This window comes from Ostrea edulis, chromosome 5 (assembly GCF_947568905.1).
Source record: "Ostrea edulis chromosome 5, xbOstEdul1.1, whole genome shotgun sequence".
Taxonomy (NCBI): Eukaryota; Metazoa; Mollusca; class Bivalvia; order Ostreida; family Ostreidae; genus Ostrea; species Ostrea edulis.
In genome coordinates, this window is record NC_079168.1 from 13,982,731 (window position 1) to 14,003,614 (window position 20,884).

At 34.0% G+C, this 20,884-nt stretch overlaps 1 pseudogene; it reads right to left on the bottom strand.

The window, feature by feature from the left end:
* Window positions 1-1,202: 1,202 nt before the first annotated feature.
* On the bottom strand, window positions 1,203-20,883 carry LOC125650867 (inter-alpha-trypsin inhibitor heavy chain H3-like; annotated as a pseudogene).
* Window position 20,884: the final 1 nt, after the last annotated feature.

The window sequence follows — 20,884 nt, forward strand, 5'->3', positions numbered from 1 at the left end:
TCAGAAAAGCTCACTTGAGCTTTTAGCTCAGGTGAGCTAAAAAGCGTTATTCTTCCAATGAAACAAAGGATCAAGTCTATTGATGATTAAACAGCCGAGGAAACAGAAATTCGGACGAACTAAGCAATACAAAGAATTACATGTAAAAATATGCTAGATTTCCTCATTGACAATATCTTCGTGGTCTTTGGTGATCAGGTCTTCCAACACCTTGAAAACTCTACTGAAGAGCCGATGGATATGATCAAGACCCATTTGCATGAGATCCTAGTTATTACATTGAATTCACAGTTAATGTATAGTTGATGATATAGGAATGCAAGGTGAAGATAACGAACAGTGATCAATCTCACAACTCCTACAAGCAATACAAAATAGATAGTTGGGCAAACACGGACCCCTGGACACACCAGAGGTGGGATCAGGTGTCTAGGAGGAGTAAGCATTCCCTGTTGACCGGTCACACCCGCCGTGAGCCCCATATCCTGATCAGGTAAACGGAGTTTTCCGCAGTCAAAATCAGTGTGCCAAGAACGGCTTAACAATCGGTATGAAACACGTCAGACAGCATTTGACCCAATGCGAGGTTGTATTGACGAACTAGATCGTTATAACGACCATAGAATTTGCGAAATGCTGACTTCAATCGTGACTGTTGAAATCCCTGTACCATCAACTTGTTTGTCAGTAGCTTACCTCGATTTAAAAACTGACTATACCCAGAACAAGCTCTTGCATATCGAATCAGTTGAGATATATAAACACCATATGCAGGTGATAATGGAATATTGCTACATAAATATGGGAAGTTGACGATGGAGAAGCTGAAATCATCCCGTTTGTCATACAGTTGAGTTGTCAGTTTGCCGTTAATGTCTACTTTCAATAAAATATCTAAGTATGAAGCAGAAGTGGACGACTCTGTGGTGTCCTTTATTTCGAGCTCACAGGAATGTCAGATATAATGTTAATTTTCAGTTAACGGTAACTAACCTTCTAGCACCCGAGTCTTATTAGAAGTTAACGAATCATTTCGCAATATTAGATAAATAATCTACAGTGTGCTTTACTACATGTTCAGAGAACTGCAAACCATTGCCATCACCATCATTAACACCAGACGACAGGCAATCAGTGAATCACGTATCAAAGCAATACGTCATAATCGGCAATATCAATTTATCACAAAACACACAGTCGTAGTAAGTGTAACCAATTTATCATGGAATCAATATCAACAAAAATAATAATAATATGCTACAATAACATCAAACTGAGACATATTTGTGTAAAAAGCGTTGAATGGTTTTCTCGTCCAGATACCAGCATATTCCATCACCAAATTCTTTTGTAATGCCTCTTACAGATTCTTGAGGCCCATCACTTGGTTGTAAGTCAATGTATGCAACAAACTCTCCCGATTCCATCACTATGTCGACCAGTGTACCATTGTAATCTTTAAAGAGGGCTACAATAACGAAAAGTAATACAAAGGTATATTTCCTGATTCAGTGGTCCGTGTGACAGTCAACATATTACAATAAAGGTATATTTCCTGATTCAGTGGCCCGTGTGACAGTCAACATATTACAATAAAGGTATATTTCCTGATTCAGTGGCCCGTGTGACAGTCAACATATTACAATAAAGGAAACGGTTATTGTTCTTCTCAAACGTTAACATCAGTCATGATTTACAGAGTTATCACGATTACTAATGATACACAGTAATATATCATGCAATCCAATAAAAATTCAAGTGATATAAATTTTCAGTTTTGGAAGAGGACATTATTTTTAAATTTCAAACAAAATTACCCCCACCTCATAGTGTAATATTTTTCTCTTCTGCTTTATGTCATAAAACTTCTAGATGACTGAAATAACATTAATCGCCTCACTCGTTTCGATATGTTTCCCAACTATTATTCCCGAAATCGTGCTTCCATTTGTGTATTTTTTTTATTGTACTTGCCAATTATACATCAAGAGGGAAAGAAGACATTAATTCTTCTTTGTGTGGGGATAAAACGGAACTGCATATCAGATATAAGCAAATAGCAAATGCTTAATATGTAATACCAACTTAGAGGATCATTATTTCATTTGTCCATTTAAAGAACTTAATATTATCATACACATATAAATGTGTATAAATAGATATTATATACGTATATTATAGTTACACAATGTTCCGTCCAGGTTTGACTTGATAGCGTCGAATTTCGCTGTAAATTGCAAACCGAGGGGCGTGTTTGCTACAGTAATAGTTGTACCATCCAAGATCTTCTGATAAATAGGTGTTTTTGAGATGTCATTTATGTTGGCGTTGAAGGTTTTGACCTGGCCATCAGTAACTGTTATTTTGTCAATCATCTCAGTTCCAAACTGACCATCGAGCTTGTAACCTGCAACAAACAATTATACAAACCATTCATTTTCTGAAGTTGGACTACGAGAAATGACTGCTCTCTAAGATATGAGTATACGTTATATAACAGTGATTGATCTTAAACGTATTCAGTTGAAAGTACACTAGCATTTTAATACACATTCTTTATAATAAAAAAAAACAACCAAGAGGTCCGTGAACCTTCATGGCCACCTGAGTATCACACGAGGAAAACCTTAATCAGAAGTGTGGCGTGTTGATGGTGCACTTAGAAAATCTTTCATTCAAACTCTGAAATCTAAAGTTATCTTCATTTCTATTTAGACTTTAAATAGTTTCTATAATACAATTACAAGACGAAAACTTCATATTAACTATGATCTTGACCAAATAACATTGTTTCAAGGCCACAACACAATATTTAGTCGTAATCTGCTTGTATGCCAAATATGAGGTTTCAGAGCATCTTCATTCTACATGTATATTATAATGCAACTGTTTTGTTCATTCCATAATTTATAGCATTACAACAGATATTCTAATATTTTTATCAGTGACATTGAACTTGGTCAGTTGATCGTAATCCAAGGACACAGTGAAATTTCAGGAGCAACCGATATGTCATATACATTGTATAGTATTGACAGTTATCGGAAATTATTCCTCCACTGCAAAGTAATAGCAAAAACCATTTTTTCCAATTACCTTGAAATTAGCAAAAAGATTATAAATGAAAGGCGAAGATAACGAACAGTAATCAACTCCTATAAGCAATACAAAATATATAGTTGGGCAAACACGGACCCCTGGAAACACCAGGAGTGGGGTCAGGTGCGAAGGAGGAGTAAGCATCCCCTGTCGACCAGTCACACCCGCCGAAATCAATGGCATACCATATTCTTGTACTAAATATCACAGTTTAATGTTTTTACATTATAAAAATGTGGTCTGGAACACACGTTTTTAAACATGACCTCGATATTGGAAGGATAAACTTGGTTCAGGCTCATGACATACCTAGTGGTCAAAAGCAATTTTTGAGGTATGATCTTCTAATGTTGCTCCATTATAATAGTGAGTCAAGAAACAATAATAAACCTTTTTACCTCTTTTCCTTAAGGTATTCAATGTATAACAACCATATTTCATATTTAGCTAATGGATGGTGGGATGTTTGTAATCATGGTAGCATTTTGAAGGGTTCATCAAATAAAAATAATCCACCTTAGGAATTTTCGAACTTTTGATTATTGCTTGATTTATTTCACCTAGAATTTTACATAGAAATCTATGTTTTATTTTTTTAAAACAATTGAAAAAGAAATCACATTTTCATACAATATCTTCGTAAAAAAAATACACTTTCTTAATAAAAATATGAAATAAAATAAATCATTTACCACACACGTTTTAGAAAATTGGATTTCTCTTATTTTTACAAAGGGCAAATAACTCTTCAAAAGAGTCTCAAGCGCGAAAAAGTAAGATTTTAATCGTTTACCAATTATGTCAATTTGATCTACTTCACTTTCATCATCATTTAACAGTAAACATTTATTTTGATTTAAATCATTCAAAATCTTCTCGTTATATACTGGCTGACACGTCGCCCAGTATAAAAAGATGTCACTCTGTGGAGTCTATAAGGGACACAGGCTCCTACAGATCGGTTGGTGTCCCTCGGTTATTTCATTTAACCATCGAGTTTGTATATCTGCTGGTGGACAGTTTGTCCTCGATGATACTTGTCGCTCGGTATATGTTCCTTCATGAATATACACAATAACGAAACAATACTGGCTGGCACGTCGCCCAGTATAAAAAAGGTGTCACTCTGTGGAGTCTATAAGGGACACAGGCTCCTACAGATCGGTTGATGTCCCTCGGTTATGAGATTGATCACTGTTCGTTATATTCGCCTTTCATATAGAATACTTTGCATTATCTCGGCATAATGACACAAATAAAAATGGAAGTAACCATTTTGTTTGATATCAACAATATAAATGAATATTCTCATAAAGAATTAGAAATACATAAAATTAAAAGGAAAAGAACAAAACATCAGCATGTATAATATAAAAAACCCAAATGTCACCTGACTGAGTATCCAGAAATATGCTCGCCCTCAGTCGTTGCGCGACCGTTTTACCGAACGCAATATCTCGAGTGGGTAAATTTCCCAATATTGAGTCCATAATCTGACAGTTTTACTTTCTCCAGCCGCCATGATTAATGAATATGATAGTTGTGTGAATATCAGTTCTTTGGTATTATATTACCTGCTGTTGCTGGCGTTAATTTCATTATAGTGTATGTCTTGGAGGAAACCATTGGTAAATCAAAGCAAATTGGTTTTGTAAGTCCAGGTACGATGACACCGAAAGATGGAACTTGGGATTTCTCTAAAAACATTAAAGACCATCAGAGCCCAGTTTTTAGTAAATAACTGGTAATTATAGTTAAATCGTGTATACTGGTCAAGTTTACCCTGTAGACAAAATATTTACCTAATTTCCTTGGTTTTGGTTGAGGTGGTGGTGTTGGTTTTGGAGTGGTGGTCGGAGTGGTTGTGGTAATTACAGTGGTAGTGGTCATAGGTGGCATTAAGGTAAAACCTAGCAACGGAAAAACCATAAGGAGTTATCATGCAAGACAGCTGAATCACACAAGCAGTATCTTGAACATGTGATATATCAGTATGTGATTGGAATATCTTGAACATGTGATATATCAGTATGTGATTGGAATATCTTGAACATGTGATATATCAGTATGTGATTGGAATATCTTGAACATGTGATATATCAGTATGTGATTGGAATATCTTGAACATGTGATATATCAGTATGTGATTGGAAATATTTTGGAGATGAATTGTCACCCCGATCATGCATTTTGCTGCAAGAGCAGATGATCAGTATCAAAGCTAGAAACAATATCTGTGTTGGTAGCGAGCAGGTCTTACCTGCACTACCTATTGCGACCACACACTAACCCCGGGGCCATGATTTTAATAAACTTGAATCTGCACTATGTCAGGAAGCTTTCGTGTAAATTTCAACTTTTCTGGCTTAGTGGTTCTTGGGAAGAAGAGTTTTGAATGACCTCACCCTATTTTTGCATTTTCGTAATTATCTTTCCTTTGAATGGGACATGGCCCTTTATTTGAACAAACTTCTATCCCCTTCACCCAATGATGATATTTGTACCAAGTTTGATTGAAATTGGCTCAGTGGTTCTGGAGAAGAAGATAAATATCCGAAAACATAATTCAAATTATTTTTAATCCTCCAAAAACGTTTCATTTTGGTAACCACAATCAATATTTCTCACACAAAATTAAGACATCACTGTTTACTAAATAATAATCTGCACAGACGATATACTATAGACTCTCCCAAATGTACTTGTGGTATGAAGATGGCTATCAATGTTTCTTTGTAATGAAAAGATACTCAAATGCTAGACTGAATCCCTTTGAGAAACTTTCGAGACTGGATGCCGTTTTAATAGGCATGTATGTTATACAATAGGTATTATCATTTTTGTCTCATGATATCAACTGCCTTACTTCTTTCAGCAGTTCAAAAATGTATATACAAATCTGGTTGATTCAGTAAAAGTATTGATACTCGTGGTTTCCATGCCACTTGACTATTCATGTGTAATTCATTGGGTAATTCTGTGTCAATTGTATTAGTTACTAACATAAAGATAGTAACGCGTAAGTTGATAAAGGGGCACGGATACAATTTGAGCTGAAAATTTTCAAATTTTATTTTTTCCATTTTTATTGTTTGCAATGCTTAACTAAAGTATTTCTAATGGTCAACCAAAGTTTGAATATCAGTTGTTGAGTTACAATCGAGATACAGCACTCGCAATTCTTTGAAATGTAAACAAGGTTCGTGCCATGTTTTTGTTTACATATAGATGGCTTATTAGAAAATAGCATGTTTTAACGTAGTTCCACACTCCTGTGACGTCATACAATTTTGCAAAGTCAATAATTTAATGACTGGAACATAAATTTTGTTGGAGTCTTTTTCAATAGTTATTGTAAAAAAAAAATTGTTAGCCATAAAATATCTAAAAAGTCTTAGTTATATTTGAATAGTCAATTATGTGTTTCAAAATATTGAATCCAAGGACAATAACTCTGTTTTCATTAAATTATTTATTTATGCAATAGATTTCCTATATTTTTCACAAACATATTACCAAGGTGATAAGGAATTATTATCTGTGTGTTTTCATGAAATTACATAAAATTTTAATCCATGAGTGGTTTTGAATAGCTTAGCTGTATGGTGCCAGACTTAGGTTTTTTATGGGAGTATACATACTCTGGAAGCTATATATTTGAAATTATTAAGGAAAGGTATGGATTTTTTCCCATAAATAACTATAACAGATGTACATCTACTAATATAAACAGAAAAAATGATATGTAAACCATACTATAAGGAAATTGTGTCTATATTTATTTGTTTTTTAACATTTTGGAGAATAAGGTTAATTCAATAATTTTGCACTTATTATACTAAAACTTGATGAACATATTGAAAATGACATGTGTTTTAGTTATTGACATGTTTCCTGATAAATAAATGCAATTTAAATTATTTTTTTGGTTTTTATTTTAAAATAACAGATAACTGTTTCCAATGAATTTCATAAAAATCTACATAGGGGTACACTACTTCAGTAGTGTCTGTAATGAAAATAAATATGGAAATCCTTAACCAATTTGCCTTTTCTCATTACTCTGAATGTTAATCTATTGATTCCAAACAAAAAAATGCTACCTAAACCCCAAAAATCCAGGACTAAGGACCCACCTTAAATAAAATGAGATGTGCCAAACACTAGAAACTATTTAACTGTGTTTAAAATTAACTTGTAAGTTGAAAAAACTGCTATGAAGGAAACTTTTACTAGTATATCTAACCTATATAAGCAAAAACATGTCACAAGTCTTGTTTACATTTTAAAGTATTGTGAGCTCTGTATCTCCCATGTACCTTGACAACTAACATTCAAATTTTTGCTAACCATTAGGAATACGTTAGTTAAACATGCTAAAATAGCATGTTTAAAAGATAATGAGATGTGCCAAACACTAAAAACTATTTAATTGTATTCAGAATTAACTTGTGAATTGATAAAATCTGCTTTAAACGAACTTTTACTTGTATATTTAAACTATGTAAACAAAAACGGGACACGAGCCTTGTTTACATAGCAAGGAATTGTGAGCCCTGTATCTCTCATGTACCTTGACAACTGATATTCAAATTTTTGCTAACAATTAGAAATACCTTAGTTAAGCATTCTAAACATCAAAAATGAAAAAAATAAAATTTGAAAATCTTCGGCTCAAATCGTGTCCATGTCCCTTTAAAACTCGTCCCCAATCCTTTTATATATCATATGTACAATAAGAAATGTTCAATTCAATTTTTAAATAAAGATTTACTTACCTCCCAGAGATAGTCGTTTACTGGGAAATTCTTTGATAGAAAACAAAAAATGACAACATTTTGATTATGATAAATTTACATTATACCTACGAGTTATTGCAAATTCAATATATATGTGACTATATAAATGAATGTATCATGATATTAACTACTTTTTCTCAGCAGTTTACAAACTTATGCACGAAACTGGTAGATTTAATTAAAATATGTACCTAAGTTTCCTATATCACTTTACTATATCTATATTTACTAGGTAATTCTATAGCGTTGCTGACATAGAGAAAGTAAGTTCTTAGAACGTGTCTCCAATCCTTTAATATATTGATTATGTACAATAAAATATGTTCAATTCAAATTTTTAAAATGAAGATCTACTTACGTCTCATAGAATTTTGTGGAACGGAAAACACTTTGGTGAAAGAGAAAAATGATAGCATTTTGATTTGGATCAATTCATATTATATATACGGGATATTAAAAATTCAATTTAATATGCACGATTTATTATATTTAGAAGTAGGCTACACATAGTATACATGTCATTACAGTACTTTTACTTTCAAATATTCGGAAATCAAAGACCTTGTGAATTTGTTGTTTCATTCCTAAATTAAGAATAGTATTTAATCAATAATACACTTACAACTTCTCCTTGTTGATAGGCGTGGTTGTAGTGATCGTATAAATAATACTGATTATCATTGCTTATAGATCAGGGGGAAAAAATCGTACAACAACCATACTCAGTTATCAAACTTAGAAAACAACATCGTCCAAGACCGCATTCCAACATATTTTAAATAAAGTGACCAAATATCTTTTAAAATTTGTTGCTTTATTCCAGTCAAATAGATTGTCCGCTTATTATTGTTGGCCTGAAATTCAGAGCAGTGTTTAATTTGATGATATGTAAGTACTTACAGTGACCCGTGGGTGGAGGCATGGGAGGTTGATGCTGCATTGCCTGTGCGGATATTCCTACTTCTATAATTAGAGAGAGATAACTACAAACATGGGCATCAAACAGAGAACAATACTGCGTTCTAACATTACATACCTCTGTCAATACAAAACACTAAGGCAAATTCTAGATAAATGATACTTTCATTTACTAGAGTAAACCTTTGATGAAAGGTGAAGATAACGAACAGTGATCAATCTCATAACTCCTATAAGCAATAGAAAATAGATAGTTGGGCAAACACGGACCCCTGGACACACCAGAGGTGGGACAAAGTGCCTAGGAGGAGTAAGCGGCCCCTGTCGACCGGTCACACCCGTTGTGAGCCCTATATCCCGATCAGGTAAACGGAGTTATCTGTAGTCAAAATCAGTGTGCCAAGAACGGCCTAACAATCGGTATGAAACAGGTCAGACAGTAATTGACCCAATGATAGGTTGTATTGACGGACTAGATCGTTATAACGACCATAGAATTTGCGAAATGCTGACTTCAATCGAGACTGTTGAAACCCCTGTACCATCAACGTCTTTGTCAGTAGCTTGCCTCGATTTAAAAACTGACTATACTCAGAACAAGCTCTTGCGTATCGAATCAGTTGACAGATATAAACACCATATACAGGTGATAATGGAATATTGATAAATAAATATGGGAAGTTGACGATGGAGAAGCTGAAATCATACAGTTGAGTTGTCAGTTTGCCGTTAATGTCTACTTTCAATAAAATATCGAAGTATGAAGCAGAAGTGGACGATTCTTTGGTGGTTTTTATTTCGAGCTCACGGGGATATATCGATTCGACATATGAATGAAAGTTATTATTGTTGATAGACAAAACGTCTTCGATATACCTAAATGTACTTTGATTTAAACTTTGATACTCGAACTTTTTTGAGTGAAAAATCTATATACTGATTAGGTGATTTTTATATAATGATTTGGTGATTTTATATATTGCATTGTTCTACCAAGCCCCTATCTTTGCTCCTCACGAAAATATTACAGCTGTCAAGGAGAAACTTCAAACGTACTGTGCCGCTACATATACCAGAAGTGGAGTAATTCAAACGGGATTGTTATGAAATTGCAAAACTTGTCTCAAATCAACAACTTCAAAACGTATTACTTTTCAACACTTTACAAGATCATTCCTCGCGACAAATTCAAGCTAGACTTTCGGCTTCAATAAAAATGGAAAAAGGAAATATTCGTATCCAGTGATCGGTCATTCAAAAAATTACTTTCTTAAACACCACTCTGATTCTACGAACAGGTACTCTGAAGTTGAAATAAAAAATACGCTGGAGTTCCTCATTGATCATATTTTCGTTGTCTTTGGCGTTCAGTTATTCCAACGGTCTGTTGGAATTCCGATGGACACGAATTGTGCTATTTTGCCAGTTGACCTGTTTTTATATTCTTATGAGGCAGAGTTCATTCAAAAGCTTCTACATGAAAAGAAAACATCTCTTGCTGTGGCCTTAAATTCGACATTTAGATATATCGATGACGTTTTATCTAATAACAATAATCATTTTCATTCAAATGTCGATTCGATATATCCCTGTGTACTCGCAATAAAAGACACCACAAAGTCCTTCACATCTGCTTCGTACTTAGATACTTTATTGAAAATAAATAATAAATATTAACTTAACAGCAAACTAAAAAGTCAACTTTAGGACATGCTTGATGTTTTCAATGTGATGTTAATTTGTACAAAAGTACAGTTTAGAAATAGGTTTATCGTGTAACACACAAATATGATCGATTTTGAAGGTTAACTTATAGCAAAATGCGGTGTGCATGTAGGTCGAAAGGTTTGGGTTTTTTCCCCCTTATATTCAGCTTGAACAAATCAAGACACTAAGAATAATATGCAATAAACTGAGCTGAGACACATTCTGTGTATATCAAAAGTATACACAACGGCCTGATCTCTTGGCCAGGTAGATAACAATGATCGTTTATTAGTTCCCCCACATTCAGTGATTCATGAAGAAACCGTACGGTATTAGAGGGGGGGGGGGGGTCCTTAAGCACAGCAAGAATTGTTTCCGGTCTATCATTCTGCCATCAAAAAAAAAAAAAAAAGGCTAGAAGTCAACGTAATCATTGCTAAACTAACACCATGTTCAAAATCCACGCTAGTCAAGTACCCGAATGCATAAAAGCATTATTTCCCATAATTTTTTTTTTTTTTTTTAAACTGTTTCACTGCATAATACCGTTACCGTGAGGAGTTCAAGGTTCCGATCAGTATACATAAATTATGCAAAAAATCTTTTGTATACGACATGTTCGGTAATGGAACTCGGGACGCGACCTTCCTCAGTATTCCCATCTTCGCTAGCCACCCTTGGATGATACAATAGGTATTATCACTTTTTGTCTCATGCAGTTCAAAAGTGTATACACGAATCTGGTAGAATCAGTAAAAGTATTGATACTCGTGGTTTCTATGCCACTTGACTATTCATGTGTGATTCATTGGGTAATTCTGTGTCAATTGTATTATTTACTAACATAAGGAAAGTAACGTGTAAGTTGTTAAAACTCGTCCCCAATCGCTTTATATATTATGAGAATGCTCACTGTTTGTTGTCTTCACCTTTTCATATATGTACATGTATTATACATTAAGATGTGTTCAATTTAATGTTTAAATGAGCATCTACTTACGTCCAGCTGACTTCTGTTTACTGGAAAATCCTTTGTTGGAAGACAAAAAATGAGAACATTTAGATGACATGTATGATCAATTTACATATTACAAATTCAATTAAATATGACTGTATATACATATGAATGTATCGTGATATTGTAGCGATCGGTATACATTGTATAGGGAACTGCCTACAGAGTGAGTTTTTGATCACGGAAGCAAAGCAACAAAGCGCGAGATATGTACTTGGATGGGTGACCACTTCCTGTCAATAACTACTTTTTCTCTCAGTGCAAACTTATGCACGAATCCGGTAGATTTTATTAAGATATTGGTACCTATATTTTCTATACCACTTGACTATAAATGTTGTATTTATTGGGTAAAAAAAATATATCCAATCTACCTTTTAAATGAAGATTTACTTACTTCTCAAAGACATTCGGTTACCAGATGATACTTTGGTGAAAGAAAAAAATGAGAGCATTTTGATTATGATCAATTTACATTATACATACAAGTTATTCAATCCAATATAACTGGATATGCACTAATGATTATAGTTAGAAATAGACTCACATAGTATACATGTCATTACAGTACTTTTACTTTCAAACATTCAGAAATCAAAGACCTTGTGAATTTGTTGTTTCATTCTTAGAATTAAGCATAGTATTTTATCATTAATACACTTACGACTTCTCTGTCCAGATATGCGTCTTTTTGGTGACGACATACCAGTCCCCATTGCTTATAAATCAAAAGAAAAACATCCTACAACCATAGTCAGTTAACAAGATCGTCCAAGACCGCATTCCAACATATTTTAGATAAAGTGACCAAAGAAGATATTTTATAATCTGTCGCTTATTCCTGTCAAATAGATTGTCCGCTAATTATTGTTGGCCAAAAATTCAGAGCAGTGTTTAATTTGATGATATGTAAGTACTTACAGTGACCCGTGAGTGGAGGCATGGGAAGTTGATGCTGCATTGCCTGTGCGGATATTCCTACTTCTATAATTAGAGAGAGATAACTACAGACATGGGCATCAAACAGAGAGGAATACTGCGTTCAAACATTACATACCTCTGTCAATACAAAACACTAAGGCAAATTCTAGATAAATGATACTTTCATTTACTAGAGTAAAACTTTGACACCTTGATTTAAACTTTGATACTCGGATTTGCTTGAGTAAGAAATCTTCTATATGTGTATTGATTGGGTTATTTTTATATAATGATTGGGTTATTTTTATATAATGATTGGGTGATTTTTATATATCGATTGGGTGATTTATCTTAGATAAGTCAGCATTTCAGGAAAATAAAGATTTATTGGACGAAAAGTTTTCATGTTCTATCTCAGAAACCTACAACAAATGATACTTTTAATGTGATATAGAACAAACTTTAATACTTTTGAGTTATTGATAGTAAAATCCTCGCTACTACCATGACTATAGTAAGCTACAAACACCTATTGTTTACTATGATAGCAGTTTCGTTTTCCTACTGTGAGTCCTCCCTCACTGATTTGATTGACACATCTCTGTAAATAACTCCCATCTACTCCTCTGCACTTGCCCTACTCACCTCCAAACCTCAATTGATACAACATATATAGTCATTTCTTGCCACGTACGTACATGTATAAGTATTCCTTGTGGAAATATTGAATACAACCCAAAATACATTTTATGTATTCTTGTCCTTGAAGAAACGTGAAGAGAGAGGAGGTGGATTAAAAACATTCTTCTTCTTTTTTTTCTTTTTTTTTTTTTTTTTTTTTTTTTTTTGTTTGTTTGTTTTTGTTGTTGTTGTTGTTGTTGTTGTTGTTGAGTTAATCGAAAATATCAACTACTTCTATACACAAGTAAAAGGGTCACAATTAGATGTGTAGTATACGTAGCAGTCATTAATGGTATCTGTTTAATTGATACACTTACGATTCATAGGCGCAAACATAGGTGGGGGTGGTGCTCCGCTCAATCCTTATAAAAAAAAAAAGAACAGACAGAGTCAATCAGAGTCAAAGGATAAAGATGCCACTTAAATTACAAATATGTTATACGAAATTACGCATTTTTTTCTTTTGTAGTGAAATAACCGAAATAGATTATATCAAAGATATTAGTCCAATTTTTTGTTCATTTTAAAGACATTTGTACGTGAGGCTGAGTTAGAATATAAATTGTTCACAGTGTACGACGATACAATGTTATCTGTAACACACGTGAAAGTAAAGGTCAAGAAATGCTGACAACCGTGAAAAAAGCTTCATAAATTTTCGACAGGTTAACGATATACAGCAAGGCTCTTCTTCATCAGCTTACCTTGAAAACTTTGAAGACTTGGTCCTTAAAATATGAATTTAGTACATATACATAAGAATATCCTTAATTACATCTAAATCAATTATAAATGTTCTCTCATCCATTTAGACGTTTTTCCAACAGGCGTATATATATATATATATATATATATATATATATATATATATATATATATATATATATATATCCAACGATGACTAAGTACACATGATCCACATTTAATCAATTACACTTAGCGCTTTCGCCGTTTAGTTCGGCTCTTCAGAGTGTAACAAGTTTTACAAAAAGAGTCATATATATATATATATATATATATATATATATATATATATATTGCTTTTGCTCAATGAAAGATAAATGTGTGCAATTCATACTATCCGCCATCACTTGATCCGCGGCGTCCACCTCGCTTGGGTTTGCTTTCGTCTTATCGGGTAGTGTAACGACCATAGACGTCAATTCTGTCACAAACTGATACTGAAAACATAACAATGTAATAGTAATGTTGGGGGGTGTCAATTGTCTAGCCTGTTTGATATTACTTTTTGTAGAGTAAACCTCATCAATTTGCCTCTTTCTCATTTTTATGTGTCATTTTGAATCTACCTTTAGAGAAAGCTGAAGAATTTTATCCTCTAATTTCTTTATCTCTATTTGTGAATCAAGTGCATCTTTTTCCTTTAGTAGTTGTTTGATAGTCAAGTACGCCCACAGTTTCTCCATCATGCCGGGATTTCTAGTGGTTGTAGGTGGCGTGGTAGTTGGAAATGGTGGGCGTGGAAATGGCGGTGGGCGCGGCCATGGCAAAATAACACACGTCATTGGAGGAACGCGTAAATTGACTTCTTCCTTTTTACTCCCTGTCCCATTGACGACCATGCCCGATTGCAGCTTCGTAATGTCTTTAACTTTTCCAGCAACAACCATTTCAGAACCTTTAAAATATGTGTTGAATTTACTGTCGGTAACTGTCGTATCATACAACGTCCCGTCAACGTAGTTGAATGAGACATTTTTAAGTAAAACGGTTGATATTTCTTTGTAAAAGCCTGCTATCTGGAGAGCTGCATCAGAATCTTCATAAATTTTTCTCGCAAATCCGTTGTTCTGCGCCGCAGCTTTTTTTACGATATCAAAGTCTGCTCCTCTTCCGAATGCAAGACTGAAGATTGGAATCTCGGCTTCGTTAGCTTTCTTAACGTTTTCTAGTATACTGTCTGTGCGAGTTTCACCGGATGTGGCTTGTCCGTCGGTAAGGAAAACCAGAACTGGTGCACGCCCCTTGTTGCCGTGAATCTTCATTAGTTTCTCAATGCCTGTGTTTAATCCAAGATCTATATTCGTTCCTGAAATTCCAGAATTATATAATTTAGTAGTTTATCTATTGGTTTCAATTATTTAAAATACCTATACATGTAAAGTTTTATGAATACATATACATGTAATGTACTAGTTTTCCCATAATTCTGGGACTTTAAAAATTGCTAAATTCATTGTTGAACTAGTCAATATTTCTATATGACCTTGTTGTACTTACCACCACCTGCATAAGTCCTCTTTATGTAGTTTTTGGCGTCATCTATGTTTGAAGTTGTTGCCTGCACAAATTCGTTTTTCCAGTAAGACAGTCTGGAGTCAAATGCGATAATCATTATTTTATCAACTGGTTTTACGTCATTTAAAATCTTAATCATGGATTCCTGAAGTTGTCTCATTTTTGTACCGCGCATCGAACCACTTTTATCCAAAACAAACACGATATCCATCGGCATTGGATCCATGCCTTCCGGTGCAAGGAAGTGGACAAAATACCCATCCATTACCTGCAATATTAGAAAATATTTCTCAGACAATATCTCAAATCTCTAATAAGATTTTCCTTGGTTGGCTTTCCCTTCCCTCCTCCTTCGTTATCATTTTTATTTCAATTTGAAGAATTTGCAACCAAAAAAAAAAAAGAAATATTAAAAAGATCTCGTGGTAGATTATAATCTTTTGAGTAGGTGTCAACCTAATATCCATGCACTACGAGTTATCCTAAAAGAGCCTACAAATTGACATTTATATATGGTTTTATTATACAAATGTACACTACTAAATTCAAAATAAATCTTATATACCATCTATACTTAAAAGATAATTGACAGATCATTTCTAATGCTTTCTTCATATACATATACCGTATGTGTGAATTTGGAAAATACAGTTATCTCTACCTTGCATAGAAAAACAGCACAATTTTGTTTAGAATTATGCACAGAAGCCAAACTTACAAACCACGGATAATTTTCTGATACTTGATCATTTGGCAACGAAATATCAAAATTGTTGCATGTAGCCTTTCCATCAGTAAACCACCCTATGATTGTTACTGAAAATGTGAAAGTACATTTGTGCTTTTAATATGTGTCCTATTTGTTTAAGGAATGTTTAAGTGTGATTAATAGTGACGAGAGCAAATAAAAATGACGCAGACTTCTATCCTTGAAACTTGCTAATCCAAAATTGATACAATATCAGGTCACATTTTGAATTTCATAGCAACACTGGGTCAGTTCTGTTCCAAGGAGTGAACAAGAGATTAGGTGAATACCGTCAGATATTGATATTCCAGTCACATCTGTATATGTACTCGGTAGTATTTCTCATTATACAACGATTCGTGTAACAAAAGTTTACATTCGCATGTGAAACACGTTCGAATCCGTCAGTGATCAGAATTTTTTTCTCTCATTATTCCCTACTTTGCAATTATTGACACATTCAGCTCGGGTCCCTTAAATAGCACCGCTACACCGCTCTAAGTACATGTAAGTAGGCAGATTTCTTGCATACTATCTCGAGGTCCTTTACTGATATTTGATGCACATTCATATTTCTGATGTTTTCGTCCTTTTAATGCATAAAACAACTAAGTGCAGTTACTGAGAATTGTAAGAATTACCAAAATATCTCCTGCATTGTCGCTTCTGTCTACATCGTACTGAACGACAAACTGGCCCGAGATCCCGGACATCTGTTCGGCTTTGGATGGTTCGTATGAAATGAAGGCTTTAGTGGGAGTAATCCTATCGACAACAGCAAGCTCGTTTGTACCTGGAATAAGAATCAATCGCTACTCCTTCAACATGTCATCCGAACTAATGCCATGCATGTGTGTGTAGAAACTTTGTATGCAAGTACTGCTAGCTACAGAACTGTCCCAATATTTTCTCGGAGAGCAACAGTTCTGCAGCTAAAGTACTGCAAGAAGGTACATGCATACACACACATGCCCAAACACACACACACACACGCACGCACGCGTACAAACACACATACATTATATGAACATACATACATACATACATACATATAGATACATATATATCAGAAGGTACCTACCTTGAGGGCCCTCAGTAAGCAGGACATCCTTTATAGGTGGAGTCCGAATAGTTGTGATTTTCCTTGATTCTCTGATTAAAACATTTATTTTTAGATCATCCACCACCTGACCCGGATCTATGTATATAACATGGTCGTACAAGCCATTTTTTCTTCTCAAGAGTTCTCGGTATGTTAACTCGAACGTCACTTTTTCTTTCGCCGCCACATTGACCTGTATTTGAAACTTGTTGGTTTCCCTAGGCCTGACAAAATAAAGATTCGCGGTTATGCATGACAGTGCCGATTTACGGTACAATGAAATCAATGCTGATTTACCAATTTTGAATTGACAATGGATAACTTTCTCATTCTGGTACTGAATTAGCCACGAGCTAATTAAATTCAATTAATTCTTACTTGGCTACAATATGGCCAGCACTCTGTCCTTTCGCTTTCGCAGCTTCAAATTCCTGCTTGGCTTGTTGTTTTTCTTTTACTTTTCCATGTATCTCCTTGCCATTTATTGTCCTTCAATATTCATATAAGAATTTATATACAATCTTCAAATTGTTATTCTGTTCTGTTTAGATTATATAGTTTTACTTACAGTTTAAACGCTGTGATGAAGGCCTCGTTCGGGAGAGTGAGGTCGAACTCAGCTTCGCTGGCCACTGGTTCCAGATTCACAACTTTACTGGTCACCAAAGTTTTAGCAAAGCGATAATCAATTTCTGACGTCACATGGAGGTAATAAATCTAAATGGCGAGTACACAGAATTAGTAGATACCGTGAAATATTTTTATTTCTTATTGGCCGAGTTTTCGAGGGTTCCACGTCTGTTTTCCCATGGAATTTAAACCCCAACGAAATATTCAGCTGTCTGTAAATGCATTTATTTAAAGATAAAACGCAAAAAAAAAAAAAAAAAAAAAAAACCAAACCGAAGCCTGTATATGAATGAATTTTTAGTCTACATGGACCATATAGAATTCACCAGAATGTTGTGTTATACTATGAATAGACAACACTTTTGTGGCAACAAGCACTCTAGAATTACACTGGATATTTCATTACTGGGGAATGGACTTTATGACCGATTTCGACATTCGATTTATGTTACACAAGATGGAAATGCGGCAGATGCGCGGGCACAAATCAGTAGAATAATATTGAGAATAAATGGTTGGTGTTTTCAATTATCATTAGAATACTAAAAGTCTTCTACGTGAGAATTCGTATCAATTGAATACGAAATCGATATATTCGGTCCGTAAGACTTTAAAAGTATTGATCATTAATTAGGACAGTTACAGTCCTTTGATATTGTACATAATATTACAATTGCAATATATGGAATAATATCAATGCAGTCACTAGCTCTGCATGTATAAAGACAATCTGAAGTACCTGTTCGATTCATATATAAAACAAAACCAGAACAGTCGGCACTTACTTACTATTCATTCACTAAAGCAAAAAAAAAGTGGCTGAGGGTATAACCCACAGACCTGTCATACATGTAAATTTAAACTTCGGAGAGAGATAAAAAAAAAAGGGGGGGGGGTAATGGTGGGGAGGTTAACATGTACATCAATTTCAGACTAATTACCATGCAAACCAAACACATAAGACGTCAGCTTGACTATAATGACTAAATTTCCATACACCTACAATCTTACTGTCACAAGCATCAACATGAAGGTCAGATTTATGACGAATATTGCCGATTAACACGCTGTCTAGGAATAAAAATTACGCGCTCTGTGGATTTACTCTTAATTTAACCCCGGTTTTGAAAAGGGTTCATTATATCTAAACATCAGCAAATTTACATATTAGTCACTGCCAACTATCTGATTGGCAGCTTATATTGATATGTTAACAACTCTCGGTCATGTAGTGGTTGCATCAAACGCCTGGGGCTTTACTCTGGGTGTGACAGGTGCTTGTTACAATTGATATACGACGTTTTTGTTAGGTAAACATTTTTAAGGGATATCAAATCAACTATATGTATTTGGTACCAAAATATTATAGTTGATGTCATTCTAACAAATAAGCTAATGATACTGATTAAATTGAATGAAATTTCGTCTAATGTTAACGATGGAGAACATTTGGCACGTGACAAAATTTCAAATAAATATGCATGATATGTACATGTACGTGCAATTATATTTTGAAATGGATTGACATTATTATATTATTCCATGAAATACTCTTTTTGTAAAACTGAGAAAATACATATACAATATACAATATTGATCCAAAGAAATTGTTCCCAATCGAGAACGCTGAAAATGTAGTTTTAAACATTAAAATTCTTAATTATTCGTCTAGAAAGGTTTCACTCTTGTTGACACTGGATAGTTAGTTTTAAAGATTCAATTATTTTAGGCATCTAATACTTTCTGGCTGGGAACCACTAATAAGTTGTTGACACAGAGCTAAATTAACAACAGTGCTTTAAATTCAAACAAATAAAGTACCAAATTGTTTTTAAAAATCATTCCCTCTAAGATAAGGAACATGTTAGGTTATAATTCTTGGAGGAAAGTAAATTATATGGTTTCAAAGTGCAGACTCGACAAATTAGAAAACAATCTTACTGTCAGATGCTATTGGGAAGTGGAACTCGTTCAGTTTAAAAACAAGAAAAGCAACCTTTCTCAGTAAATTCAGGAGAAGCCAAAAAATATTCAGAACCTTCTCAGTATTTTTCCACAGGTGGGCTCGAAATAAATATAACCCACACTAAATTACAACACATCTGCTTACTTCATAACAGTTCATACGTACAGACATGTACATATGTACGTAATAAGACCGTCTCTACCGAATATTCTTGTGGCAAGCGAGAATTAAGATGATCCGTTCAAGCGAAATTAGAAATAATCCTACTGATCAATGAAAGTAATATTCATACACGTTTTCTGCTTTGGGTAAACGATTCTTTACCTTACAATGATAGCTTAATTTTATTCTGCAGTTCAGAGTTATCAATGAGTGTAGTAGATTTAAATGATTTCCATACAATGTCTATTTCATATTACTAAGTTACAATTTCTATATACATGTACAAGTATTTGTTCAAAAGTATTGATATTCGTTTAAACACTACTTGTATACATATTTTTTGTACTTTTGCAAAAATTTCTCAAATTTCATTGAAATATCTTTATCATAATTGTAACGATATACACCATGTGTGACTGTATTCTACGAAAAGAACCCGTAAATTCTTAGAACTTGGTGGTGTTTTTTTTTTAACCTTTTGCGTATATTTATATAAACAATAAACTATGATAAATGAACTGTTTGGATCACCCTCGTACATATATCGGGATTAAAGTATACATACACCGCTTTATCCGGAAATATTTGATAAAAAAAAATATCTATGAGATAGGCAATATATATAAATATACGTTCATCTGAGACTTCTATTTCAAATTCCTACCTCTGGTGGTTTTGTTTTCTGTGAGCAAACGAAGCACACTAACAGTATCCCCACAAACACGATTCCCTGACTTATCCCCATCTTGTGGAATAAAACTGAAGTTCTCTAAAACAAGTTAGACTATATTTATATGCAATGATTCTACACGCATTCGGTTTCCAATGATATGATGGAGAGTAATTGACGAACGGAAACCCCCTGGATGTTCTGCTG